General features: G+C 40.8%; 2 protein-coding genes across 11 annotated transcripts in view; one reads left to right on the top strand and one right to left on the bottom strand.

The window, feature by feature from the left end:
- Positions 1-25,436, bottom strand: part of LOC306817775 (dynamin-1-like protein) — a 235,515-nt gene that overhangs the window by 34,961 nt on the left and 175,118 nt on the right. The window lies entirely within an intron of this gene.
- Positions 1-25,436, top strand: part of cald1a (caldesmon 1a) — a 350,697-nt gene that overhangs the window by 184,243 nt on the left and 141,018 nt on the right. The window lies entirely within an intron of this gene.

Below are 25,436 nucleotides of genomic sequence, written 5' to 3'. Positions count from 1 at the left end.
ATTTAATATGACAGAACCGATGTGACATTGATAGCCTCGAACAAGAACTACAAACAAAAAATATCAATGTGTTAGTTGGACTCTCCTTTCATTACCAATGTCGTTTTGGATTATTGGTGTTCTTACTTGTTTAACACAACCGGCCAATGTCTCCCCTTCCGGATATTTTCGAAATCCAAGCAACATTGTGTCTGGGTTTGTAACATCACCCCAAGGCACACACACAATGGTTATTTCACTGCCTCTTCCAGGAACTGTGTCTGGATAAAAAAAAAAAAACAACAGTGTCCAATTTAATGTTCTGTAAGCTAGGTCAGGCTCAGCTTGGTTTGGTACAATGAATTGTTGTTATTGTTGTTGTTGATGATGATAAAAACCAGCTACTGACATGTAAAAAAAAAAGAATTTGACTGAAATAGTTTTAATAATAATGGTTTCAATAGACCTTTTTTTAACAAAGTGTTGCACTAAATTTGACCCCAGTCAGGATTGCATCGTTCCCATGATCACACGAGTCAGTAAAAATACACACACATGTAAATCTATTGATGTGCTTCATGTGTATTTTTTTTGTGGCTGTTCTTAAAAAATGTGTTGCACAAAAAGAAATCAATCTGTGTTTGTGTTAGTCATAACCATATCCTTCTCTAAACCAACCATTTCAGGCCAAACCATAATGGTTATACTAAAATATTACGAAAAGGAAGAATTTGAAAAATGTTGCCAATTCTATTCGTCCTCCAGTCGGATTCTTCAGTAATGCTGTTTCTTTGAAGAGGGTTTGCATAGATCTGACGAGAGAGACACGGGGAGAAGACGACAAACGTTGATTTAAATAAGGTGTGATATCGGTTACCTTTGTAGCTTGGGCATGCTGCGACAAAGAGAAAGCAATGATTGGCTGAATGATTGCGTCAGGCTTGTCTGTCACGTTATCGCCTCCAAGTCAAAGCAATAATTTATGACTTCTCGGGTCGCACATCCAAAAACAAATACGCTCATTTTCTTCTCAATTGTGACTGGCATAAAATCTTCTAAAAGTGTGATCAGAAAGCCTTGCATGTACATTACGTTCTGAACAGCAACTAAGTGTTTACTGTTGCAAAGGTTCATCTTGCACGTGTTCCAGTCCTTATTAATAAATGAACTCGACTGGGAGGCTGTACTATCATGAAAAGACTTTATAATATCCAGTCGCCCCCAGAGACATCACGACACAGCTGAGCCCCTTGTGCACAGCTGGTGACGACGCAAGAGATTCACCTCTCCTATCTGAGGTGGGATAGATGAGTAAACGTTTAATCTTCATCGTGCAGTAAAGTTTCCGAGCTTTCTCGCACAAATATTTGTGCCTCAGAAAGTAGAGTAAACTTTGGAGTGCGTATTTAAAGGCAGGTATGTCTGACAGCTCCTGCTGCTTCCACCTACTGTGATTGTTGCAATCGCAAGTTTGTTAAGGATAAGAGGATTTTTTTTTTTCACTTCCCACTCTCTGGCTCACCTCTCCACAAACTCTCCACAAATACGGCATCTCGGCAGCCTAAGTAGGCTACACCACGTTACGCAACATGACCACTCAGGGACACATTGGCAGAAGCATCTTTTTTATTTTTTTTATTTTACCCCACTACAGAGACAATCACTACATCTTGTTCCTGTTTGGTGGCATTCTGAGTGCAATATCAGACGACCATGACTGCCCTCTCAGCGCAAGTCTTCAATGGCTCCCTGAAATGCTTCTTGTTTCTCTGTTGCCTCATTAAAGTCCTTTGTGTATCCTCTGTGAATAGCTTATGATGGTTATGCAAATGTTCCATCGGAGAGCAGCATGGGTAATTATCACAGCAGAGAATGAGGCTTTTTGAAATTCGGTGACTGCCAAAGTGAAAATCCTGGGTCTTCTGTCTCTGTAAGAGCATATATTTATCAGTTTGGGCAAGTTAAGAATTTTTAAATCGTGGCTATAAAAATGTTTTTCCTCCCTCTGGAAGTTGAAAAGCAAATTTGGCGAGAGCTTTTTTAGCCTCCATTTTGAAAGTATTGTTATGCCTTTTCCAAAGATGATGCTATTTGTGACATTTGAAAGTTGTTCCTTGTACTGATTCCAAAGTTTAAAGGATGCTTTGTAGACAACTAAAATAATCTGCAATATATGTTTAAGAAATGAACAAGAACAATGTTGTCAATAAAAACATTGACTTAGCTCAGCCAGTTTCCTGTTGAGTTTGCTATTTGGGAAATAAAGTTCAGAAATCATCCATGTTCACCTTTCCAAGTTGTTGTTGTACACATACGTTTTTCTGGTCAGTAGCTTGTTTTATCCGCACACCACTCGAATGATGATATACCGAAACAGACCGTCAATATTAATTTGGTGCAAAAGTTGTCTTCATTTATTCTTGGAATGTGTTTTTTTTTTATCCAGTTGTTTTATCTCTTGGATAACTAATAGCATGTTGCCATCCTGACCATCACTGATCTACAGGTTCAAGGTTATTCACCTGCATGTCACTTTAATTGACATCTGATTCAGCCAGTTGGCTGTGACCAAAATTAAGACAAGCAAATGCAGATTATCAGTATTCACTAAAGCACTAATGAGGGCAACTGAGAGGTGCAGTGACCCACGGTGAACAGGAGGGATCCTGCCAGCAGACCTCAGTACATCAATAAGAGGCGTGAAACGTTTCATTATAGGTGTAAGCGAGAGACGCACACTGAGTTAGGTTGTTTGTGTAAAAGGGGGGGGGGGTACGAGTAAAGAAAGGTACCTCAGTTAAAAGCTGGTGTTCATGAGAAAATGAGAAATGCAAGGACTCCCAATGAGAGCCCGTTTGGAGAGCTGTAGTACCCAGACTGAGTGGCCTCTTGGCTGGGGTGCAGAGAAGTAAACTGCCTGGGGTCAATTAACCTCTGTAGCAGTCAGAGCTGGGCTCTAAGGAACGCTTGTTTTATAGATACTGACAAGGCACAATTTGTCCCTTCAAACTGCAGTGGTGCTTGCATAAAGGGGTCATGGGGCAATGAGGCGAATAAAGCATACCCACTAAAAAACATCCTCACTTTGGCGTGGTTTGTAACTTCCCATTCAGGAACACTTCCTTTCTCAGGGTCGGGCACTTTTTTCAAGGAACTACCCTCGGAGCAAAAAAAAAAAAAAAAAAGTTAGCAATCGTAGAAGAAATTGCATTTTCAATTGATCTGATTTCATTGTTTTGGAGAACAAAGGCGTGTCATCTCCGAGAGATCCGAACAATGGGTTGAGACTAAAATCCAAAGAGCTTGGCTTGGTTAGAGAGCCACAGTCATTGAGGACAGAAACACAACATAAATCATCACTCCCCTCCTCCCCCTTAAAAAAAAAAAAAAAGTTCTATTCAAGTTGAAGAAATAAAAGTCCATTTGTCAGTGAAGTCAGCAAACTTTCCTCTGTTCTTGTAGCTGGCTGGCGCTCAGCCAAATAAATCAGCTGAGCAGAAAAAGAAGGCAGAGGCTATGATGTGTGTATCTGCAAGGGTATGACATACTCCATTCTCTCCTCTCACATTCCTAATGTGATTAAGTCAGAGCAGTTAATGTGATAATCTTGCAACAATGCACAATATAATGCTCTAATCAATCCCAATAAAAGTGCAACCCCTTCTTCCCATTGGCCATGCCAAAAACACACAAGTCATCAAGTCCATGTTTGCTGCTCTTCACCTTCCTCCATTTTTTTTGCTTGATGCTTTCGGCTGCCACAAATCACCAAGAAAAAGTGAGTTGGTAAGATGGAAGGAAAGTGAAACCACGACTCACATGAAATATAAAACAATAGCATTTTCTCTGTTGTCTCGCCTTTCATCTAGAGACAGACGGTATTTCTTTGGTGTTTCTTTCTTTACCACATCTGTCTCCTCCTCCCCCTCCTCTTTTTCCCATCGCTCTGTAGGAAGCTGTCAGAGAGGCAGCAGGAATGCGTCAGAGGGAAATGGCAGCAGTGCATACGGAAGGCTGTGCGGATCGCAGCAGGTCTAAGGGCCATTAAAAGTCATCATAGGAGGGTCTCAGCTGCGGCTCTAATGAAAGGGAATGGCAAGGAAGGAGGAGGATGGAGAGGAGTTAACAGGAAGGAGGTGACGAGTCAGGCGTTCAGTTCAGCTGCCCCGGCCTTAAAGCGGCATCACACTGTCGGGGATCTCTTACACGTTGACAAGGAAATAAGCAGTTGTTGTTCCTTCGAACCTCTTCGTCAGCCTTTCACAATCCATGTGTCCCCACCTTTTATTCTATTTCTGTCCTAATACGTCCGCAAACATTCAACTGCTGAATGCCCAAGCAATGCTGACAACCTTAGATGGACACATTTTGTTAAATGATGATTTCTTGGAGGTTGAAGATGCGATAGCGTCCCTGTTTCTAATCCTTTTTGTCATTATTGAAGGGGAATGATTGACACATTTTGTTTAACTCAAATATGTGCAATAGTATGGGCAGAGTGTCTAACTCCAAACTTCTTTTGCCTATTATAAATAATAAGAATAAAATGACATGCTATTCTGCTTGCATGGTTACAGCTTATGTTAAAGACTGCAAGTATGGAGTGAAAAAGCCCCGACGTGCTTTGTAAGCTGCCTCCTTCGAGTCAGTTAAACAGTCCTGGGCACAGAACCTCAACAACAACTTCAGGATCTGAGCGCAGATGAACTAATAGATTTTGGTCACATGACGGGTTTATCACTGTACCACTTTAAAACGAGACATGCTAACATCACCAGTCGATCCAAAAACTAAAGCTATAAAATTAAACTGTACTGTAGGTGTTACACAGTGCAGGCGACACAGTGCAGCAGCAAAGTCCCTACTGGAAAATCACTTCTACCACGTTTGCTTATATTATATGAGATGGAGAGCCCACCTTAGATTCGATAAACTCCTCATCTTCCAAGCTTAATGAGTGCTAATTAAGGCTAATTAGCTCAAATTAACTACCTAATGTTAGTCTCAGGATTGCTGTCAGCAGTCCGTGTCAGTCAGTGTTGTGGGGCAGGGTTAGTTGAGAGGCAGTAATATTTTGATTGTTGGGAGACAGGTCTGTGCTTTTGTTCCCGAAAGTGGCAGCAAAGCGCCTAACAGCATGAATACACATCTCCTCCTCTGACTTTTCTTTCTCCGATGGGATTCTATGAACGCACGCCCAGGCTTCTGTTCGTCGTCGCCTGTGGATGTAATTGAACAACAACTGCATTTTGTTTGAAAGATTAAGATGAAAACCGCCATGTAGGTGGCAACATAGAGCGGCAACTTCTCCATAGCTTGTGATGTCACACGAAAGCCATGAATGCAGCATTTTACATTTTTGAAGGAGATCATTCGTCTTCTGAAAAGAACTCAAAGGGGCTTGATGCTGGTAGTCCATGGACTATCCATTTCATTAAACCAAATGAACATATTTTTTAGACGCTTCCACAGGAAGGACAAACATTCATGTGAGCTTTCTTGGACTTCATAGCAACAATGATTGTCTGCCCTTGTGCAAGAAGTGCCTTTTAAAGACATTGCTCATCCGATGTTCAATACCACTTCAGAGTAGAAGGAACAGTCTGCAGCAAGGTTTTTTGAAGACACACTCCAGAGGAGGGGGGGCAGGAATAAAAACATGTGCACCCGTTTTGTCTTACTGATGACTGAAGGAAGAAATAGTTCGGCAAATTAAACAACTCACAAACGGCTCCAAAGACTTTCACTGCACACAAATACCTATTAAGCTCTGCAGTATAAAGCCTGAGCGAAACAGAGTTGTATTCAAGAGAGGGCTTTGTATTATTTGTGGATGATGTCACCTCTCAATCCGAAAGATTGTTTGCAGGGAGATTATTGAGTGAAGTCTGTTCCATTTACCGCACCATTGGACGAATCGATGGGACATATAGTTAATGAGGAATAACTGGAACTAATGGCTGTCTGCTTCACTGAACACCCATGGGCCAATGCTCGAGTGTAACATCCCATTTATGCTTGTTATCTCCCATTAGCTGCTCATGTTTTCAATTAGCAATTCTGTACAGTTCTTGGATTTACATTTACAATGTGTACAATCTGCTCCTTTTTTAGACAATTTTGTAACATTGTTTAAACATTTTGATTACATTTCCCCTGTCTAAAGCTCATTAATAATCCAAAAAGTAAAAAATATAAAAGAAAATACATTACATAAATTTTCAACAATTTATTATCCACAAAAGCAAAGCATCAAGCTTCAAGGACAAACCTAGATACCGTCTGCTCAATTATGCAGTATATAATAAGTTTCTTTGTTATTTACTATCAGTGCATCATTTAGGAATGTATGTGTCAACCGAGTATTGAATAAAAATAAGACAATGTGTATACAGGAAAGGAAAGCCTTTAGAATAAAAACATGCTAATTATTTGGGCCAAAACACTTTTTCACAAGTTTTCTTTTCTCTTAAATAAGCTTTTTATTTTGTGCTGGCCGACAATGCGAAACAGAGAGATGGCAGCTGAAACACTGGCTGGCTAAATATGGGCCTTTCATCCGGCTTAACTCTACAAATGGACCTCATTGTCTCGAGAAATTCGATTTTCTGCCATTCTGTGTGCACGCTGTGTCCCTCTCTGGGGCCCGACTGCAACAAGCGGGGCCCCTTATCAACAGCACTCAGGGTGTGGAATTGAGGAATAGAGTTCTGCCGCGGGAATGTGCGACAGGGAGCGAACAGGAGCGAGAGTGGAGGGGGAGAAAAAAAAATCTCTAGATGCTTTCACTCTCCCACTTAGTCAACAGCCACACACACACACACACACACACACACTCCTAAGATCACACGTTCACCTGGTTTAATGCACACAAATGCATTCTGCATGCACAACACATGCATATAGTATACTCACCCATGGACACACATGGGCAGTCACACACTGAGTAAAATGTGACAGTAAACCCATTGATGGTGCTCCCAGTGGGGAAGCTTTTATAAGCTCTAATTTCCTGTGTTATCATCAACTGCTCGAAGCCAGGGCCCAAATAGAGCTGTTTTATCTCCTAGATAAAGGCTGTGTTCCTCCGCATGTGTATTTGCGCTTTAGTGTGTTGGCTATCTGTGCGTATGATGTTTTTGAAGGTTCGCCGTTGCGTTCACAGCGCCGCTGTTTTCAAGGACCGCGGCTTATTTATTGCTCACTGCTCGCTGTCCTACAGAGACCGCATATTTTTTTTTGTCTGTCCTAATTAAACTTTGATTCAAATTAAAGTAGAAATCAGGGCTTCAGGTAGGAAAAAAAAAAGTCTCAGTGCCATTTTTAAACAAGCTTCTTCTGCCTTGTATCTTAATGTCATCCCTGACCTGTTCTTGCACCGCATGTCATTATACTTTAATTTATTTGGTTGATATGACTTTTAATATCCCCTCAGAGATGAAGCAGTCGGCTATCTTTCCATCTAATTAGAACAATGGATGATTATTAAACCCATTAGTTTTAATCTTGACACACACACACACACACACACACACACACACACACACACACACGCACAAAATAAACGGTCCGAGCACAGTCTTAAAAGGTCAACAACATAAAATTAAGACAGTTTACTTTGGTAAATCAAGGTCAGTAATAAATAAAAAAAGGAGACATCTCCAAAACAACAGAGTAAGGCTACCTAAAAAAAAGGTTATAAAAAGAAACAGTTTGCCTTTGTTTTCTGATCTTGACAAGAAAACAGCCTTGTATATTGATTGCACTTCTCATGATATGTAGTTGTAACTCTTGCCAGTGGAAACAGTAGAGACACTACAGAACATCAATATGTATGGAGACAAAAAAACCAGCTGTCAGATGGGTCTATCATACTAATAGTTAAACTACTTGCTGTTACTGTCTATAGGCGACATGTTAACCTTTTGGAAGTGTATCTATTATAAGAACAAGTGTTCTCATTTGAATACCAAGTGGGTCCAGAGTGTCTGAGTGCATTTTTATGGGTTTGTCAACGAGCACCAACTGCTGCAAGACTTACACAATGATGTGATGTGCAACTGCTGAAGGAAAAGTTGAACTGTCACTGTCACTTTTTTTGTGACAGGCTTTGAGTTTTCGTACACTGTGCAGTATAGCATTTTAGCTAGCTGGCGGGCATGCCGAGCACCACCTCTTAAAGCACCCGTGAAAAAGGTTTTATTGTTGGTCTTGACACCTCTAGCAGCGTGTCTTATTGCTCTGCTAAACTTGTCCTGTACATGTGTAGGTCTCAAAGTGTTTTTTTGACCAATTATGTCATTCTTCTTTCATTTTGGGGCTTTCACGCCTTTGAGAAGGACAGTGAATAGGGGAGGAATGACTTTAGCCGTCTTCCATGCGGCTCAAAACCGCAGCCAATCGTCGTCTTTGCGCACCGATCATCGTTTTAGAAGTCGAATGCGAATCATTACTTTGGAAAACGTGTGAGAAAACTCTTATTCCACAGCTTGCTGTTACTCACTTCGTCTGACACCTACCCTGCGTCAGTGGTTACATGTGCATTTAAACTTACACAATGGAAATACTCTGTTAACGCTCATGGTCTTGTCTGTTTTTGAAGGTCATATCGAGTCATCATCATTCATTTCAATCTGTTTTATAACAAGTAAAAAGAATCCATACAGGAGCTTTAAGCTAATTAGGATTACACTATGAGGATGTTGCATGTTGCAATAAGAGGAGTCTTCCCTGTCAGTGAAGTAGAAGAAGAACTCGTCCGCTTTGGACTATGCATGCTTTATTTCAGCTCGGTATGACATTCTAATGGAGTTCAAGTGTTGTCGCTGTGTTTGCTTCACACAAAATAGATGGCACCTTAGTGTACTTGAGAGATGAGAGTTTATTTCTATATTCTCATGAGATCAACCTTACCAAAGATTTCATTGTTGTGACAAGCCAGGAGGAATGCTATTTTTATCACCATGCTCTCTCCCTCAAGCTCATGTCATGCATCCCATTACCCAATTAACCAGCGAAATCGAGAGAGAAGCTTTAACAGGTAAGGACAGGAGCAGATGCACACACTCGTCCAGGAACACACACATTCACACATCCCTGTTATCAATCTGATGTGAAGTGGTGCCATTAACAACAGGGCAAACAGTGAGTCACCTTGCTGGTGAGAGTCATTCGACAGGACACGGTAACTAGACCCAGTGGTGTTCTTAAACCACCGCAGGGCATCAGGTCAGTGTGTAAGATGTCAAGGCTAAGTTGCACATTGAGGTGTGACATTACCTCCAGTTGTTGGGACAATAAGATGGGGTTGCCGGGTGCTCCACGGGAGCTTTCACCCACAGAGCTCAAGTTATCTGAAATGTCTTTCCTGGACTGGCGGTGCTAAACAGCTTTTGGTGCAGCCAAGCCCCCCGTCTGATGTTGCAGCAGCCAAAGAGGCAGAGCCGTAATTCAAAAGGTAATAAAATAAGAGGAGAGGAGAATAATTCAGTAGGAGTCGTGGATCAATATTTTGCAAGCGTGTAGTCATTTGAATCAAAATGATGAATTTTCAGTATGTTTAGGGCAGCGCTTTAATTAATCCAATAATGCAAAGGTGATTTACTGTTTAGTAGGTCAGCTAATGTGTATATATTGTATAGCAGAAGGTCACATGCAGAAACAAATCCAAAATGATGTATATACAGTGTTTATAAGGTGCAAAAGATTTGAATTTATGGACGTTTTAACATCACATTAATGTAAAGTAAATGCATTCAGTGCTGTTCTGCGATACATGTTCCTCTTTGATGTGGGCATGTAATACAACAGCCTCATGTGCTTAGGGTAAAGATGCATCCCGTGCCTCCCACAGGGCAGAAACACTCGCACATACAGACTTGTAATGATTTTTAGTGATGGGGAGCCGAGGCTTCACATGCAGCATAAACAGTGTACCCACAACTAATGATGCGGCTCATTTAGCATCACACTATACAGCATGTGCTCCGCAGTCCTTGAACTATTACCGTAAATAATATTCTGTACATATTTATTAAAAAAAAGAAAAAAAAAGCAGAGTTACAAGGGGCCACACTGGCCGATATTTAAATATGGGGATAATTGTGCATCAGTGCTGTTTACTTGAGTGATGTGTGCCTGCTAATATGGGGCGTTGAACAAAGCAGAAAGACCCCTCCATCACGTCCATGTATGTGAGGGAGGAAAGTTGCCCAGTTATCCTTGCCTAGCTTTTTCACCTCTACTATTGCCTCTGCCTTTTATGCGTGTGAGCATGAATGAGCACATTGTGTAGTGTATGATTGTACTTGTGTGACCCAGAGTGAATGCAGTGCATGCAGGATGGAATGGCTGCAGGTGTAGCATGAAAATGTGCTCCTTGTGGATCATTACTACCACACATGCTGGAGCCTTGACAGAAATGTTTGCACCCCATTTAATTTAAATCAGGGAGCCGTCTTAAATGCTCCTTTGTGACTTCAGGTGGGTTTTTTTATTTTTTTATTTTATACAGCTTAAAAAGCACAAGTCAGATGCAATCTGATCTTTCGTAATCAGATTTGGGCCACTCTCATATGCAGTCGGTGGATTCCCACAGGAGTCTTGATACATGCCACGTTTGCATTGTGGCTAATATGGGCAAAGCTCCAAAATAAAAATAAAAATATAGATCCTACACTTCCCTTTATGCACTATCGTTGCCTTTTTGTCAAACCTCCTGCCCTCAAATCAACCAAACACAAGCTTTGTAACATAATCATACTGTTAAAACCTGCATGCTTCAAACCCAAACCAAGATAATCCGGATGACATCATCAGGGATTAACTTCTCAGACGTGACAGAGCTCCTTCAGGCTCATAATAAATTATACAGCCATTTCCACTGCTGTCATGTACTTTGACATGTTTTTATTGAAGTGTGCACATGCAAAGGCATGGCCCATGTGGACATATAAGACTTTTACAATACTGTATGTAGCATTTATTGGACCAGACTATCATATGTAACACTACTTTGTATTATCTCTTGAGGTACCCAGTGGATTATTATCAAGCAATCTTTTAAATGTGTGTCCCCGTCTTGCATGATGCACACTACCGAGACACCAAATGCAACAGCACATTTGCATGCTAGAAAGTGATGACCTATGTCTAATAATTTTTAAATGGCTTTCAGAATTATTTGTGATAAAAGAGAGATGCTCAACACATTTACATTCGACAGGCCTCAGGAGTACTGTTTTTATTTTGTTTGTTTTTTGGGTTTTTTTCCGTTTTACAAGAGAAACACTACTGGGCACCTTTAAGGCATCAAATATAATAAAGCATACAAGAAAAAAAAACAAACAAACATTGTTCTCCACCTTCTCTACCCATCTCACAACTTCCCAAAACCCTTATTGTCCAAACTATCAAACCACCGGCCTGTTGCTTTGTCTAATGCGACATGTTGTAAATTCATAGTTATACTTTAGGCTCAGCTCCACACTTTGTAATTAGAGGTTTCACAATACACATCAAAACACACAATGGAGCAATGAGCATAATGCTAAATGATGAACAAATAATTCAGTCCGAAACAGATTTTATTGTGTTCCTAGATAGGACTGGTTAAGTAATTAAACACAAAGCAGCGTTGCTATCCCTCAACAGACAGCAGTGATATTATTTCTGTAGGTGTCTGCATGTGCATATTCCTGACGTGTGCATGTGCACAAGCATGCAAGCATAGAGAAAGGATCGACTATGTATGTGCGAGTGTGACAGAGAAAAAGGATCTATGCAAATGCATATATGTGCAGGTGCGGGGGGGCAAAGCCACCGCTGGAGGAGTGCACATTGTAATTGAGGTCAGACCACTTGCTTCTCAGCCTTTTTCTTTTCGCACCAATTTTTCATCCGGTCATTTCTCCTGCGAGTGTCCATCATTAAAAGCCTCTGACGACAACTTCCATAATCCAGCCCTATAAAGATTTCCATTCCCCTTGTCCTTTGAGGACACCATGTAATAGCTCAAAAACATCTATTTAGGCAGATGGGAAAAGGATTTATTAAAGGGGCGTATTTCATGAATATCACCTCATTTCATTATCAGCTGAAGCGCTTTGGATTACAGGACCTAATAAGTCCCTTTTGGAGAAGGATGATTGCCCTACAGCTGACCTGGACCTATTGATGAACTCGAAGAGTTGGCCATTGAACCGACTCCATTTCCACTGAGTCTATCCCACCTTGATTAAAATGTTTAAAGAAAAGGGCTCACACCTGCAGCACCACATGGCGTGATCATCCGGGGAATGACGGGGACCTGTGTGAGCATATGAAAGGTAATAACAGCACGCATTTCTGGTATGATCAATGCAGCCTTTGTGGTGGCTGCTTACAATACTCCTAGGAGGGGAGATACTGTGTGTACGTGTGCAGAGTGCTCTGGGGGGTTATGAAAGAGTGCAGACCAGTCCTAAATGCAATTTGATTTATTCGTTTTGGCCTGCAATATTTTTCCTCTGCATTAAGTGCTGGCTTGGAGGCTAACCTTTACCTCCAAGTGGAAGCCTTGTTCGGTGGAAGGGGAATTATTTCAGGGTCAGACACTGTGCACATAAAAGCTCTAGTAACGCCTAGAGTCCTTGTTTACTACATTGTGAGGAAGCAGTTGAGGTTTCTCGGGGGTTTGACGCTGTAACGGTTTTCAAAGAAAGGAAAAAGAAAGAACTATCGGAAGAAGGACCACTGCACACAACATGGCGACATAGAGCATGAGACATGCATGTAAGAACAATAACTTCATGATAAACATCATGATTAAAAAACAGTGCACTCTCTACACTGCTCATGGCTCTCTCTAAACTGAAATTCCTGTTGCTCACTTAGAAAACAGCAACAATAAAGGGCTGCTACTTACCTGAACCCCCTCTGCCTCTAAATGGGGCCTGCTCCTCCACAGGGCCCTAAGTAGCTATTAAGTCCCCTTTCACCTTAAATAAAGAAGCTAAAGATCCAGCCGTTCCATTTACACCTCCTCACTTAATGATACGGCTTTTGATGATGCTGATGAAAATGATATTGATGACGCTTTTATTGATGCTGAGGCTGACATTTAGTAGTTATTGACGCTTTTGATGATGATTAAGATGCATCTGATGATGATGATGATAAAAAAAAACAAGAATGAAATGTATTCTTCTCCCTGCTCCTTTCCGAACATAGCAGGATTGTAAATACTTTTTTTCTTTCTTTTTTCTGTGAACATCACAGGTGTTGACATGTTCGGAACAAATAGACAAAAAAAAACCCCAATGCATTTCTTCTTTGCACTTCCTGTCAGCACCAGTGTCCGATCCTGCTTTTTTTTTGCCACTTGGTCACATTGTTTTGCGTGCAGTCTCGATCCTCGCTCGTACATTGTGACGCGATCAAACATTGGTCTCTTTGTATTCAGGAAAGGAACACGTACATTTCGGCTTACTGCGATAACAAGGTCTCGAAACAAAAACTCTGAGCCGCCCCTGTCGTTCAGTCACACGGTTCATTTCTTGATGGCAGGGTTTTAATTCATTTGTCTTGTATAAGGGCAACTCCTTGACCTTGTGGATGGAGATTAATGAAGAGCTTTAGTGGTGATGAAGGCTATCAGGCACCATGCTCCTGCTCCTCTAATAGAGAAAGAGTTTTACATAGCCAATTATGTCGTTTGCATTCCGCTTGTAAGCACTGTTCTGTCAGGAGGAGCCCACTCAGCTGTGGGATATTTCCCGTTGTGGAACTCAGTAATTTGGACATAGCAAACCAGAGTGAATGATTTTTTTTTCGATCACATTTTTTTTCATGATTGCAATTTGAGAGACAAAAGCAGTAGAAATAAAAGTGTGTACGCTGCTTTGCTTTGAAGATAAATGCTGGTGTAAAAAAACATCAGCAGCCTTCACAGCTTTTTTTGATCACAGGATACAGAGTGTACAAGTGCAATTGTGAGCCATTACGACTCAAATTGCAATTATTGTCAGCCCGGCTCTTTAGAGTGCTCCACTCTCAACACCCTGCTGTTCTGGTCCACACACAAGGTGTAATTTTTTTTTTTTTTTTTTTTATATTTCCTGAAAAAAGCTGCTTCAACGTTTGATCAATGGGGCAGTTAAGCCTCACTATCTTGTCATCTGCAGGAGGGTAAAGTAAGGCTCGCATTAGAGGTAAAGGAGAGTCAAGAGGGTGATGGAAACATCTACTGTAATCAATAGTTGCGTAATTGGAAGCTGTCAGTTAAATGTTTCAGTATCCTGGTTGGTAAAAGGTGCTCTATCATTTTTAGCAAAAGATAAGGCAATTTGGTTCGGGCAACAAGGAGCTCAAAGGAGCGCTCAGCAGAGCCTCAACGTATCTAAGTGAAGCTGGTTTCTCTTGTGCCATTCTGTGTGAGTGCATCTGTAAGATTGTTCTAATGACAGCGCACTGTTCACTCATCAGAAAGTGTCAGGTTCACTTTTAGTGATGGGAGATCTTTTCAACAGCTGGATGTCAGACAGCACGGGGAGTGAGATGAATGATTCGTGCGTCAGGTCCTGTGAAAATAAAAAAATAAAAATGAGCTTTCTACCGTCTGTATCACTCTTTATTCTTACACGTTTATGTTCCGTACATTAACTGACGGGAGGAAATGTTACATCACAGCATCATTGTTGTTTCATACATGGGGTTTTGTGAATTGCACCTTTAATGGATCCTGAAGTGTTTTGGGTCGTTGACAGTTGTCAAGAAAGGACACAACCATACAGAGGATATTTAAGTTTTAGCTGCAGAGACCAATATCCATTAACTATTATGTGCCCTTTTAAAATTTGCTGTTTTCAATGCAATTAGCCTAATGGAAAATGTCCTCCGATTAGGCAGCAGAATAAACATGTACCATTAAGCTCCCCATAATGCTTCCATATCAGTTTATTGTACCATGTTTAAGGGCTACTGAAATGCTACAAATACAAAATGTGCACAGTAATTTAGTGGATACTATTTTGATTAGATCTGAATTATAATACTTCTGGAAAACATATTAATGAAACAATGGATGTTTCTTGGCTTGAGATGTTTGTGTGTGCGTGTGAATGAAAAAAAAAAACCTCACACAAATTGTTAAATAAATGCAATAATAATTATATTTTGGGAAATGCACCTATGACTCTTTTTTATAGTGAATTTAATAAGATGATTTTTATTTGTGTGAAGTTTTGAACCAGAGTCAGCAAACGATTAGCGTAGCTTAGCATCAAAACTAAAATTAGTAGTAGCAGCTGCTGTGGCTCAGTTCCAGGTTCAAAATTGCACCTGTACTGTTCCGCCACCTCTCTGCTGACTCCTTTAACAGACAGCATACAGTTGGTTTCATCTCGTTAAATATAATGTGCCAAACTTCTGTACTGAATGTGATCAGCTGTTGTTTCACAGGGAGTGATGTTCTGTGGATATGACTTATATAGAGTCTGATGTGACTCAAGAGAAGAGTTGTCGTCTCAGAACCAGAAGGCCAGGGATTAGATCCCCAGCTCCTGTATCCACATGTCTGACGAGTCCTTGGGCAAGACACAGCAGAGTTTCTGTCGCTGTTTTGTTGGCAGCGTTTGGTTGTATAAGAACAGGATTACAGTAGTTACATTATTAGTTAATACTGATGGCCACTTTACATCTGTTATCATTATGTAAATGGGTGTGAATTGGTAGGAGTGACCTGTGGTGTAAAGACAATTTGAGTAGTTGAAGAACTAAAAGTGCGAAACAAGCTGAAGCCCATTTTTAGTATGTTGACTCCATGGAACCTATGGAGTCTAAAGCTACTGTTTGCCAGATACATAACTTCTAGTGTTGATCTGTGAGGATTGCTTAAAGATTGTTGTTTGTTTTTATTTATTGGAAAAGTGATCACAAAGTAATTTGGAAAATCCAAAGTTGTCTACCAATGTTTTTCCATACTGCATGATTAATGTTTCGCTTTTTTCAACTTACAACTGAGGGACAAACATTTCTCAGCGAGTACACTGAGTGCTATGGCCTTGTTATTTCCGAGAATGACAGATGCCAGAGAGATCCGTGGAAACCTGGTCATTTCCAACCAGTGCCAGCCACGCGACAGCAGTTACTGCCCGACGTGGTCCCGATGGATGAGCCGCCGCTTCTGAGCAGCCTCTTAAGTGGGATCTGTGATATTGCCATCAACCTCTCTGCGCTGACAACTTACTTCGTGGTTGTGACGGTTGTGAGCCCCGGCCGTCCCTGAGCATCTGTTGTGTCCTCTCACTCGCTGGCCGCTTTCTGCCTGTCACACGAGAACTATCTCTGTGCATTTGTGTTTCTGTCTTTCTACCTGTCTACATGTGTAACTGCTGCTGTCTTTGCCCTCTATCAGTATCTCTTCCCTTCTCTCCTGCGAACTGTAACTTTGTCATCACTCAACATCTCAAGAGATTTTCTTGTGTCATCCATTACCTTCCTTGTCTGAAACACAAAGGTTATTGGTTTCAACATGCTGTCCCTGGTCTGCACTCTGAGTGCTTCTCTTTGTCTTCTGCTGTACAGCTGACATGCTTCACCACCACTATAAACCCTGTTCTGCTCCTCCTGTATTTGCCCAGATTAACGCCTTTGTCAAACTTTTCTTAAGTGCTCCACTATGCAAAGGCTATACACCTTATGCCTGAGTCATTCACCTGATGATGCAAGCGTGGGATAAGTAGAAGAAAGAATTATTAAATTATTATTAGATCATTATTTAATAATTATTAAATTCCCAAAGATCTCTAATTACTGGTTTCACCTCAGAGTACAGAGCAGCTGAAAAACAGAGGATTTCTTGCTCAGCTTGTGACTGTGCCAACTATTAGACATGGTGAACAGTGCATGCCTATGCTATACTGTACAATGAGTATTGATATGTGTAATGGTGTATCGCCAAGGACATTGAGAAAATATTGAGATTCAGTAAAGTCAACGTTAAAAAAAAAACAGCCAAAACCTTCTGAATTGTAGTTTTGCAGTGGATAATAAATCACTGGTTTTGTAAGGTGAGCTGTCAATGCCGAGTAAGCACAAGCGAACTCTAGCATCAAGTGAAGGGTAATGTTTAAAAGGCCAGTCCTTCATAACCACTCGCTATGTGTTCGGTATCGTATTGCTGTCGATGCTGCAAATCAACCACATGTAGAGATTAGATTACGGGGGGGGGGGGGGGGGGGGGGGGGGGGGGGCGGGGGACTCCTGAGTCAAGATGTAACGGTGCAACAGAATCCGCTACACGACGCTATAAAAACAATATTTTTCGGAGAATTCTGCTTTAGTTTGAAAGCCCTTTAGGACAACTTCTCGAACCATTGTTACTAAAACAACAAATGTCAATCCACACGTTTTAAAAAAGGCATCAAATTGTGGGTAATTGTGTGCTTGTGTATAGAATAGGCTCATATAAAAAGAGGTTTAAAAGAAAAAGGAATGCACAATTTAGCCAATACATCCCCGATTGGAACAGTTGCCCATTTAGTCCAGTATTGAATCTTGGCTGACATTTGAGAAGGGCATCAAAAGTCAGGACTTTTGTTTTTATCTCACTTCACCGACCACACTAGAGGCATTACAATGTGCATGACTGTGTCATCCAAGTCTTATGGTGCTTATGTAGTGATCCATGTGCTGATGGCAGTTTTGGACTTGGCACACAGAGAAGACTGAGAGGGTTTTTTTTATCCTGAAATACTAATGAAATCAGTCTAACAGAAGAATCACAGAGGCAGTCACAAAGGTTATGAAGATGAGCTTATTAGTGCTGGTTGACGCTCGTAAATATACATACACACAAAGGACAGACAAATTTTCTCAGCGTTTTTTTTTTTTTTTTATGTTCGTTTTTTACCCTCAACTTCTCCATCACCCTTGTTGACTATTCTTTCCTGTTTTTCGTCACCTTCTTCTTCTGTTCAACAAACATAAATTCAGTTAAGCCAGATTCCATTTGGTTTCACACTATTTGTCTCCCAGTTTACAATATGCCTCCAACATAGGCTTAACGTTAGCATAGATAAATTATGTTGGTAATGAAGCGAATGTGTCCCTAAAAGTGGCCGAAATAAAGTAGTAAAACACTCTCCTTCTCCCTCGCTCTGTCTTGATGAATATAGCTGAAAATACAATCATCTCTGTTTATGGGGCCGTCATTGGTTTTGGTACTTTAAAATTGTGAAATAAAAACGAAACAAATGTGTGTCTAAATAAATAGTGAGAACTGTAAACAAAATACTGTCACATATGTATTTAAAATAAATTGCAAGAGTGTCTTAACTGTTGCATTTTAAAATGAATCGGACACTTTTACTGGCTTCAAATTCCCAGTATTAGGGCATGTGTTGTTGTTATATTAAACTCAGCATCCTATCATTGTCTGTCACTATTACAGTAATTCTTTTAAAACAAATGTAAGAATAAGATAATATATCAGTGATATCAGTGGTGGGCCATGCATTTTACCCGTGTAGGTTGTTGATATTTCACATGATAACCTCATATTCATAATCACTTGAGCAGCAAAATAATGTGATGTAACAAGTGGCTAAACACCTATGAGGGCTACAAATAGAACCAGTCCCATTTACTCCATGACCTCTCCGAGTAGGTGACAATGACATAAAACACAAATAACAGATGTAAACAGGCCTCCAAATATTCCAGCTAAACTACTGCGCTGAAGCACACATACCAATGCAAACTCAATGAAACATCATTGAACTACTCAGAAGCAACAACATCAACCACAAATAAAAAAAATCAAATAACAGGAAAGTTAACTCATGACTAAAGCTAGTGTCAAAATACGCTCACCCTGCAGTGTGTTAATTAAAGAAAAGGTTCAACCGTTGTTCTTTCTTTACAGGAAATGTCAAAGCGATAGGTACGAGTTGGGATGGTTAACAGGAAGGAGAGTTTTTTAAATATATTATGTGTAATGGCGGAGCTTAAACGTGAAGGCACTGAGGTTCTGTGTTGGCAGGCTAAAAGATAACTCACTTGCATTGCTGACTTTAAAAACAGTTCAACAATACAGCTATAGGCCCAACTGTTGTGCCATGGCCTTGTTGCAGTTAAAACCCTAATTGTGGGCTTTAAACATATAGGCAACACACAAGAACCAAGACCACCATGGGACTCAGAGAAGATCAGGTAGCAATGCAGTAACATAGTTGATGTAATCTGTGGTCTTCACATTCTGCTTTTGCAGAAAATGCATAAACTATTATTTTGCAAGTCAGCACCCAGCTTGGAATGACGAGAGGTAGTGTGTGTGGGGGGGCGCAGCGGCCGGACTATGCAGCCTCCAAATAATGAGCAAAGTACAAATTCAGTTGGGATTTCTAATTCTGCCAGACTGTGATTAATCCCATCAGTAAACAAAGCAGAGGTCATCGTGTTTTGGAGAACTCCAATTAGAGAGTAATCAGTGCTAATCAGACAAGCTGCTCACCGGCATCTTGGTGATTTCGGCAGTAAAGGGCTCTCTGGTGAATAGTCTGCCCTCCACACTGAGAACGACCGACCCACACTCTGTGATCCTGTGTTAAGGGAGTGGGAGGCAGTTGAAAGAAAGGGGGCTAATTAGCAGTGCCATTCATTTGCAACTATGTGTGATGTGAGTTTGGGTGGGCTGGCGAAATGCAAGCGGATGTGGTTTGTATGGTTTAAGCGGCATGTGGGTCTTGTTTGTGTCAGGGGAGGTGCAGTTATATCAAAGAAAGGTCTCGCGCTTTGTAACTCTGAGACTTAAGAGTAAGCGACAGTCATTTTCCTAGATATTACCAAAGGGCACGCTGCCACAGATGTAAATGAACAGTGACTCGCTGTTTTCTTCCAGTGTCCAACCTTGACTCATAAAACTTGCCCTCCCCTTTAATGCCAGCTTTCAAGGTTAAAGGCCTGGCTTCATTAGATTGGTTGCCAATTGATGATACACTTTGCATTTGCAGCTTCATTGGTAAGACAAATTTTAAACCCCTTTATCAGAGAACCTCCATGGAAAGTTTGTCACTCACTGTTCCAGTAACATCTACATCTGGCATAAATTAAACATTCCAAATCTTTAAAATGTTTTACATTTGTGGAAATGCAGGGCTGTAATTCCTTCCTGTTGAGAATAAGTTAAGCAGATTGATACAACTCTTATGCCAACGTGTTGAATATGAAGCTGGAGAATTTAGATAGCTTAGCATACCATCAGGGCCAAAGAAAGGCCTGACAGCGAGCCTGTTTCCATGAAAAGATATGTTATGTACTTTACCCAGTTTTGCTGTTTGGTGAAGCTGATGTGCAGTGCTAACAAAGAGTAGTTTCAAAGGGAGTGGTGTGTTGAACTCTTCATTGTTGAAGCGAGAAAATTGTGGGAGACAATTAGCCTTTCCCTGTCCGAAGACAAAAAATTGAGTTGTCATCCTCACGGCCACAAATTAGCTGTACAGTCGGGCTGGGCGAGATGTCGAGTTTTTATCTTTAAACAAGATGTAGGCTAAGTAAACATTGTTAACATCGATAAAGTTTATGTTGCATTAAAATAATGTTATAGGTGTCTTCTGTAGAGCTGCCAGTTCACCTGTTTCTCATCTCACTGTCTCTCCCTCTTCACTCTGATCTTGGTCTCTCTCTGAGCCGAACTCAAAAACCAAATGGATCACAAAACACTGTGTTTATTTAGTGTTGCACAAAATTAATTAATTTGACAAAAAGGTAGTTTATTTTCATGTACATGTTGAACATGTGACTGTTGATATAAGACATATTAATATAAATCGTCTTGGTCCATACCGCCCAGCCCTAACCTATAGGTGGGCTGTGCTAACAATGGACAGAGCCAGCTGCATTTTCTTCTTTGTTTCCAGTCTTCCTGCTAAGCTATGCTAATCATCCCCTTGCTCCAGCATCATATTGAATGCATGGAAATGAAATGATCTGCTCATTTAGCTCCGAGCCAGAAGTAAACAAACGTGTTTCCAAAAAACGACAAGCAGCTCCTTAAACAAGTTGTTCTTTGTGGTTTATGCACATCAACTGGCCATTCTACACTCGCTCTCTGTCTTCTCTCTCTCTCTCTCTCTCTCTCTCTCTCTCTCTGTAGCAGCATGATTGGTCCACAGGGAGCTCTAATCAAATAACTTGCAGGCCATTGCAGCTGCCATTTCAGCCATTTCAACAAATACACACAGATGCGCGATAGAGTCCCTTCTGGCCTATCAGGCCAGACAGTGATGTAAGGCTTTACTCATCACTATTACCTGTCTCAGCTTTCGAGACGTTTATAGGCCAAGGAGTGTGCTGCAATAATGAGTTTGTGTTTATTGCTAACCTGTTGCCAGTAGAAATGGCAGCTCCTAAGTGATTTGTGAGTTTAATTCCTCCACCTAGGCCTCTGATGGCCTATTGTTCCCCCCATGCCCCAATATACATAAATGACATGGTAATGACTCGTACACTTATAATGGCTTCTGTGGGTGGTGATTTGCTTGTTCCATTTATCCCTCAAGGTTATCTGTGAATCGTACTTCTGACTGTGAGCTGTGGTCGCTCAACAAAAATCAATAAGTGCTTTTAAAGTTGTTTAGGTTCTCCCTCTGTCAGGCAAAATAATACGATGTTTTGTCTCAGAGGTTTCTGATCAATGTTCATTATGTCATCGGCATGTCTGGATTTCTTCTTGGAGTGCTTTGTCCTCATTCTGAGAAAAGGGAAGTAAGGTGACACGACATGCTGCAACAGTAGCAGCCTTGCTTGGTGAGGCAGTTTTATATCTTCCTTTAAATTTAATTTACATGGCACAGCAAATTTAATTCATTTTCATACTCTTGCTTTTTAAATGGAAGTTCTGAGAGAGGAAAAAAAAATCAAAGCGGAAAGCCACAAACAACTTGCTGACACTGTACTCTTTACCTTTTCTTGTTCTGTCACATTTGCAGAATCCCTTGCCTGAAAATAAGTGCGGTTTTGAGGCAGCCCACTCGGCTTCTTAAAAAAAAAAAAAAAAGCACTCGCCTCTTTTCCTGAAAGATTGAATAAAAAGGAATGTAGCCTCATCTTGGCTAGCACAGCCTCCAATTAGCATCTAGTTAAGCTATTTGGAGAAACGGTACGCTGGAATTTGAAGGAAGTCCGTTGGGAGAGTCTTTCTCGCTGAGGGAAGAAAGGAATCCTTATATCCTCCTTAATTAAAACATGCTTTACGCTTAGTCCCAGCTATGAAGTTGCCTTTGATGGTTCTTTTGTCAATTAAAAGTAAGTCCTACAGCAGATTACATAGCACTTATTACAAGCAGGTTATTTTCAAGGACAGGCAGGTTCCTGCTTTCAAGTAAGAAGCTGCTGGGTGGGTTAGTGCAAGGACACTAAAGGGGGAATGCGCAAATTGAGGAACATTTCTTCCTCTTGACATCTAAAACTTTTTTTTTTTTTTTTTATCAAGGGCCAGTCTCTCAAGTGTCTCGAACACCACCTCATTATGCCTCCTCCTATCGCCTCCCTGGCTCCCACATGTCCTCCGCACTAACAAAAGTAGACATCGGGATGTTGTTGTCAGCTGTGCGCCTCAGTGTTCCTCCTTCATGTAAAAAAATGTGGCTGTTCTCAGCTGAATCCAGGGCTGCGCATCTGCCAAAGCCCCTCACGCTCCATTTACGCCCTGCCGTAGATACACCGGTAAAGCACTTATACTCTTCAAAAATCTTAGCTTGTCCTAAAGAGAAGGGCAGCATGAATATTAAACAAGAACTACTTTTAGATGTTTCCAACCCCCCAAAAAATAGTGGGGGTTGGAAATGCATGAGACTAAGACAAAGAACAAGCATACAGCTACTCTTTGGACACCCTAGAGCTGTATTCAGGATATTCATTGGTCCTGACAGAATAAATACTACGTCAAAGCATTGAGCCCAGTGCTGGAGGTAGTCTTCCCTTTAAAATTCAGCAGCTGTACCCCACAGAAGTGTTATGTCACTAAGGCTTATCCGGTGGTAGCGAACCTAATACACTTTCTTGCAATAAATCGTCCATGCTCTCCTCAAATTTCCAATGTACAAGCTGAAACCAATTCCCCCTTATTTCCCCCCCTTTTCGAGGCTTTTCTTGCGCTGGTATGAATTGCAGCTCCAAAGTTTCCGTTGGGTCAGGCAAGAGAAACTGTAAAAGCTGCTCAATATTCGACTGCAGAGTCAATAACACTAATTCCTCTTCTGGCCCAGAGAAAACTGCGTGCCATGATTTAGGTTGACAGGCCAACAGCACAGTGTATATTTGAATGAGACAGTAAGATATAAGACCCCCTTCTCCTTGTCTTTCACCCTCACAATTTTTCGTGTTATAATGTAAAGGGGTGTCCCCAACGAAGGATGAACGTAGTTGAACCTGATTGGACAGATTTTGCCTATCTTTGACTTCTTGTTGGATTTCTTTGTTTCCTTTTTTTTGCAGCTCATTGATCCATATTCTCATCGGAAACACAACAGATAAATCATGTTATTTGGCTGTTTGTCACCAAGCTGTGAGTCATGAATTATTGTGAGAAAATAGGCACATCTATGTACTATTTGAACACCCCCAAATAGTTGGAATGGAATGATCCTTTTGTTCGACTGTGAGATTGGCAGTTGACTGAGGCTCTATCGAAGGAACAGATTTCACAATTTGGATTAAGAATGTAATTTTTTTTCCTGATCACTCTGTCACATCTTACTTTTTATGCATCCCCCCTGCTGGCTGTGGATGTGTAAATCGACTCGATCAAGCAGGATCAATGTTTAAACCTGCTGTTTGACAGAGGATGGGAGTAGAAGTTGGTGTACAGAGGAAGGAAGGGGAGATTTTGGCAATATCTTTCATGGCTAGAATTTAAGAATTGTGCATTGTGCATAAAAATAAAAACAAGCCAGGCGGTGGCACGATTGACAGTTTATTTAAGAGGCCATTAACTTTACATGCCTTGCTCGGGAAAGACACTTTTGTTGCAGTTTAAGCCCTGAGGCTCTGAATATCCTAGCATCACCATGATGCTGGAAACACAGCAGATTAAGGCAAACTCTCCAATAGAAATATTAATTGGTACTGGAATAGCTTGCTCCTTATCGGATATTGCTGTCCTAATAGAAACCAGAAGAAATACAGAACATTTGACAGCATAACCTTTTGTATTTCATGTTGGTCTTTTTGAGGCATGTCTTATCCTAAATCACTCCAAAAACGTACATCTGTCAAATTGTATGTATTGTTTAACAAGACGTTGTATTTAAAGGTGGAACAAGATAAAGCACTGGGACACAGCATAAAAAGACACTTCAGTGCCTTAATTACTACCGTTTGTTGGCATGGATGTGTTTTTATTTCATGCGCTGAAAAATTTAATTGAAGTACAAAAGAGAAATATTTCATTTTTTTCCATCAATACATTTCTGGATTTTATAAATATTTTTACATTAATGCCAAAGCACCCAGTGGCACTAATAAAGCAAGCCTTTGCATTAAATACTAAAGGCTGTCTTTTTTTAAAAAAACCTCAAAATCTAAAAATCCTGAAAATAACAGCTGGGTACTGTAATTTTAAGTAAGCAAATAAGGGTTTAGAGTGTAATTGTCTGGGATATTTTTTCCTCTGCAGATTAATTCATACTTGGTGGTTAAGTGAGTATTTACAGCAATCGTGTGTGTATGTAGGACTTTGCAAGTAGGGTCTGTTTACTGTTGGTTTTGGTCTTTTTATGGCATCTGTTGACAATAGAAAACTCTAATAAAATATTAAGTAAATTCCCCATCTAAAATACTTGACACTTCAAAAGAAAAATGATTAATCAGACTACTGACTTCTTCTAGCACATTGGTTTTTAAGGGTAGCAGCTTGACAGGCAGGCCATCCATCAACTGGAAGGCCTAAGTTGAAGCACCTATGACAGAAAAAAAAACCTCAGCTCTGCTGAAGAGACCTAAACCACTTGTTCCACTACTCAACTTCTGCAACATGATCCACACCTTTACCCTGTTAATCTGAGGTGAGTACAGCCCTCCTCACGCCTGAATAGCATCACAAACTCCTTGCTCCCATTTCTTTAAATATTTGAAACAGTTTGGGATAATGTCAAGGGTTTTCCCACTCTTTTATTCTGTGGCATCTCGCCGGGTTGGATAAGGATGAAGCACTGAGTCAGCAGAGTGAAGCGGCCGCTGCAAGGAGCTGATTTAAACCACCGCCGAACCAGGGCTCAACTTTCATTAGCTGTTGTCATTATTCCCCAGCCGCTGTCTGACAGATGGCATTGTGGGATATCGGATTTTATGGCAGGTCATCTTTCATATCCAATTTCTTTTCCCATTTGATGAGAAGTTCTCGCTCCAGTCAAATTCATTTTGCAGTTTGAATATTGATCGGACCCTGCACTCTCTCTCTCCCCCTCTCTCACTGTCTC

The sequence above is a fragment of the Symphodus melops genome (assembly GCF_947650265.1).
Source record: "Symphodus melops genome assembly, chromosome: 22".
Classification (NCBI taxonomy): Eukaryota; Metazoa; Chordata; class Actinopteri; order Labriformes; family Labridae; genus Symphodus; species Symphodus melops.
This window is presented reverse-complemented; position numbering and strand designations above follow the sequence as displayed.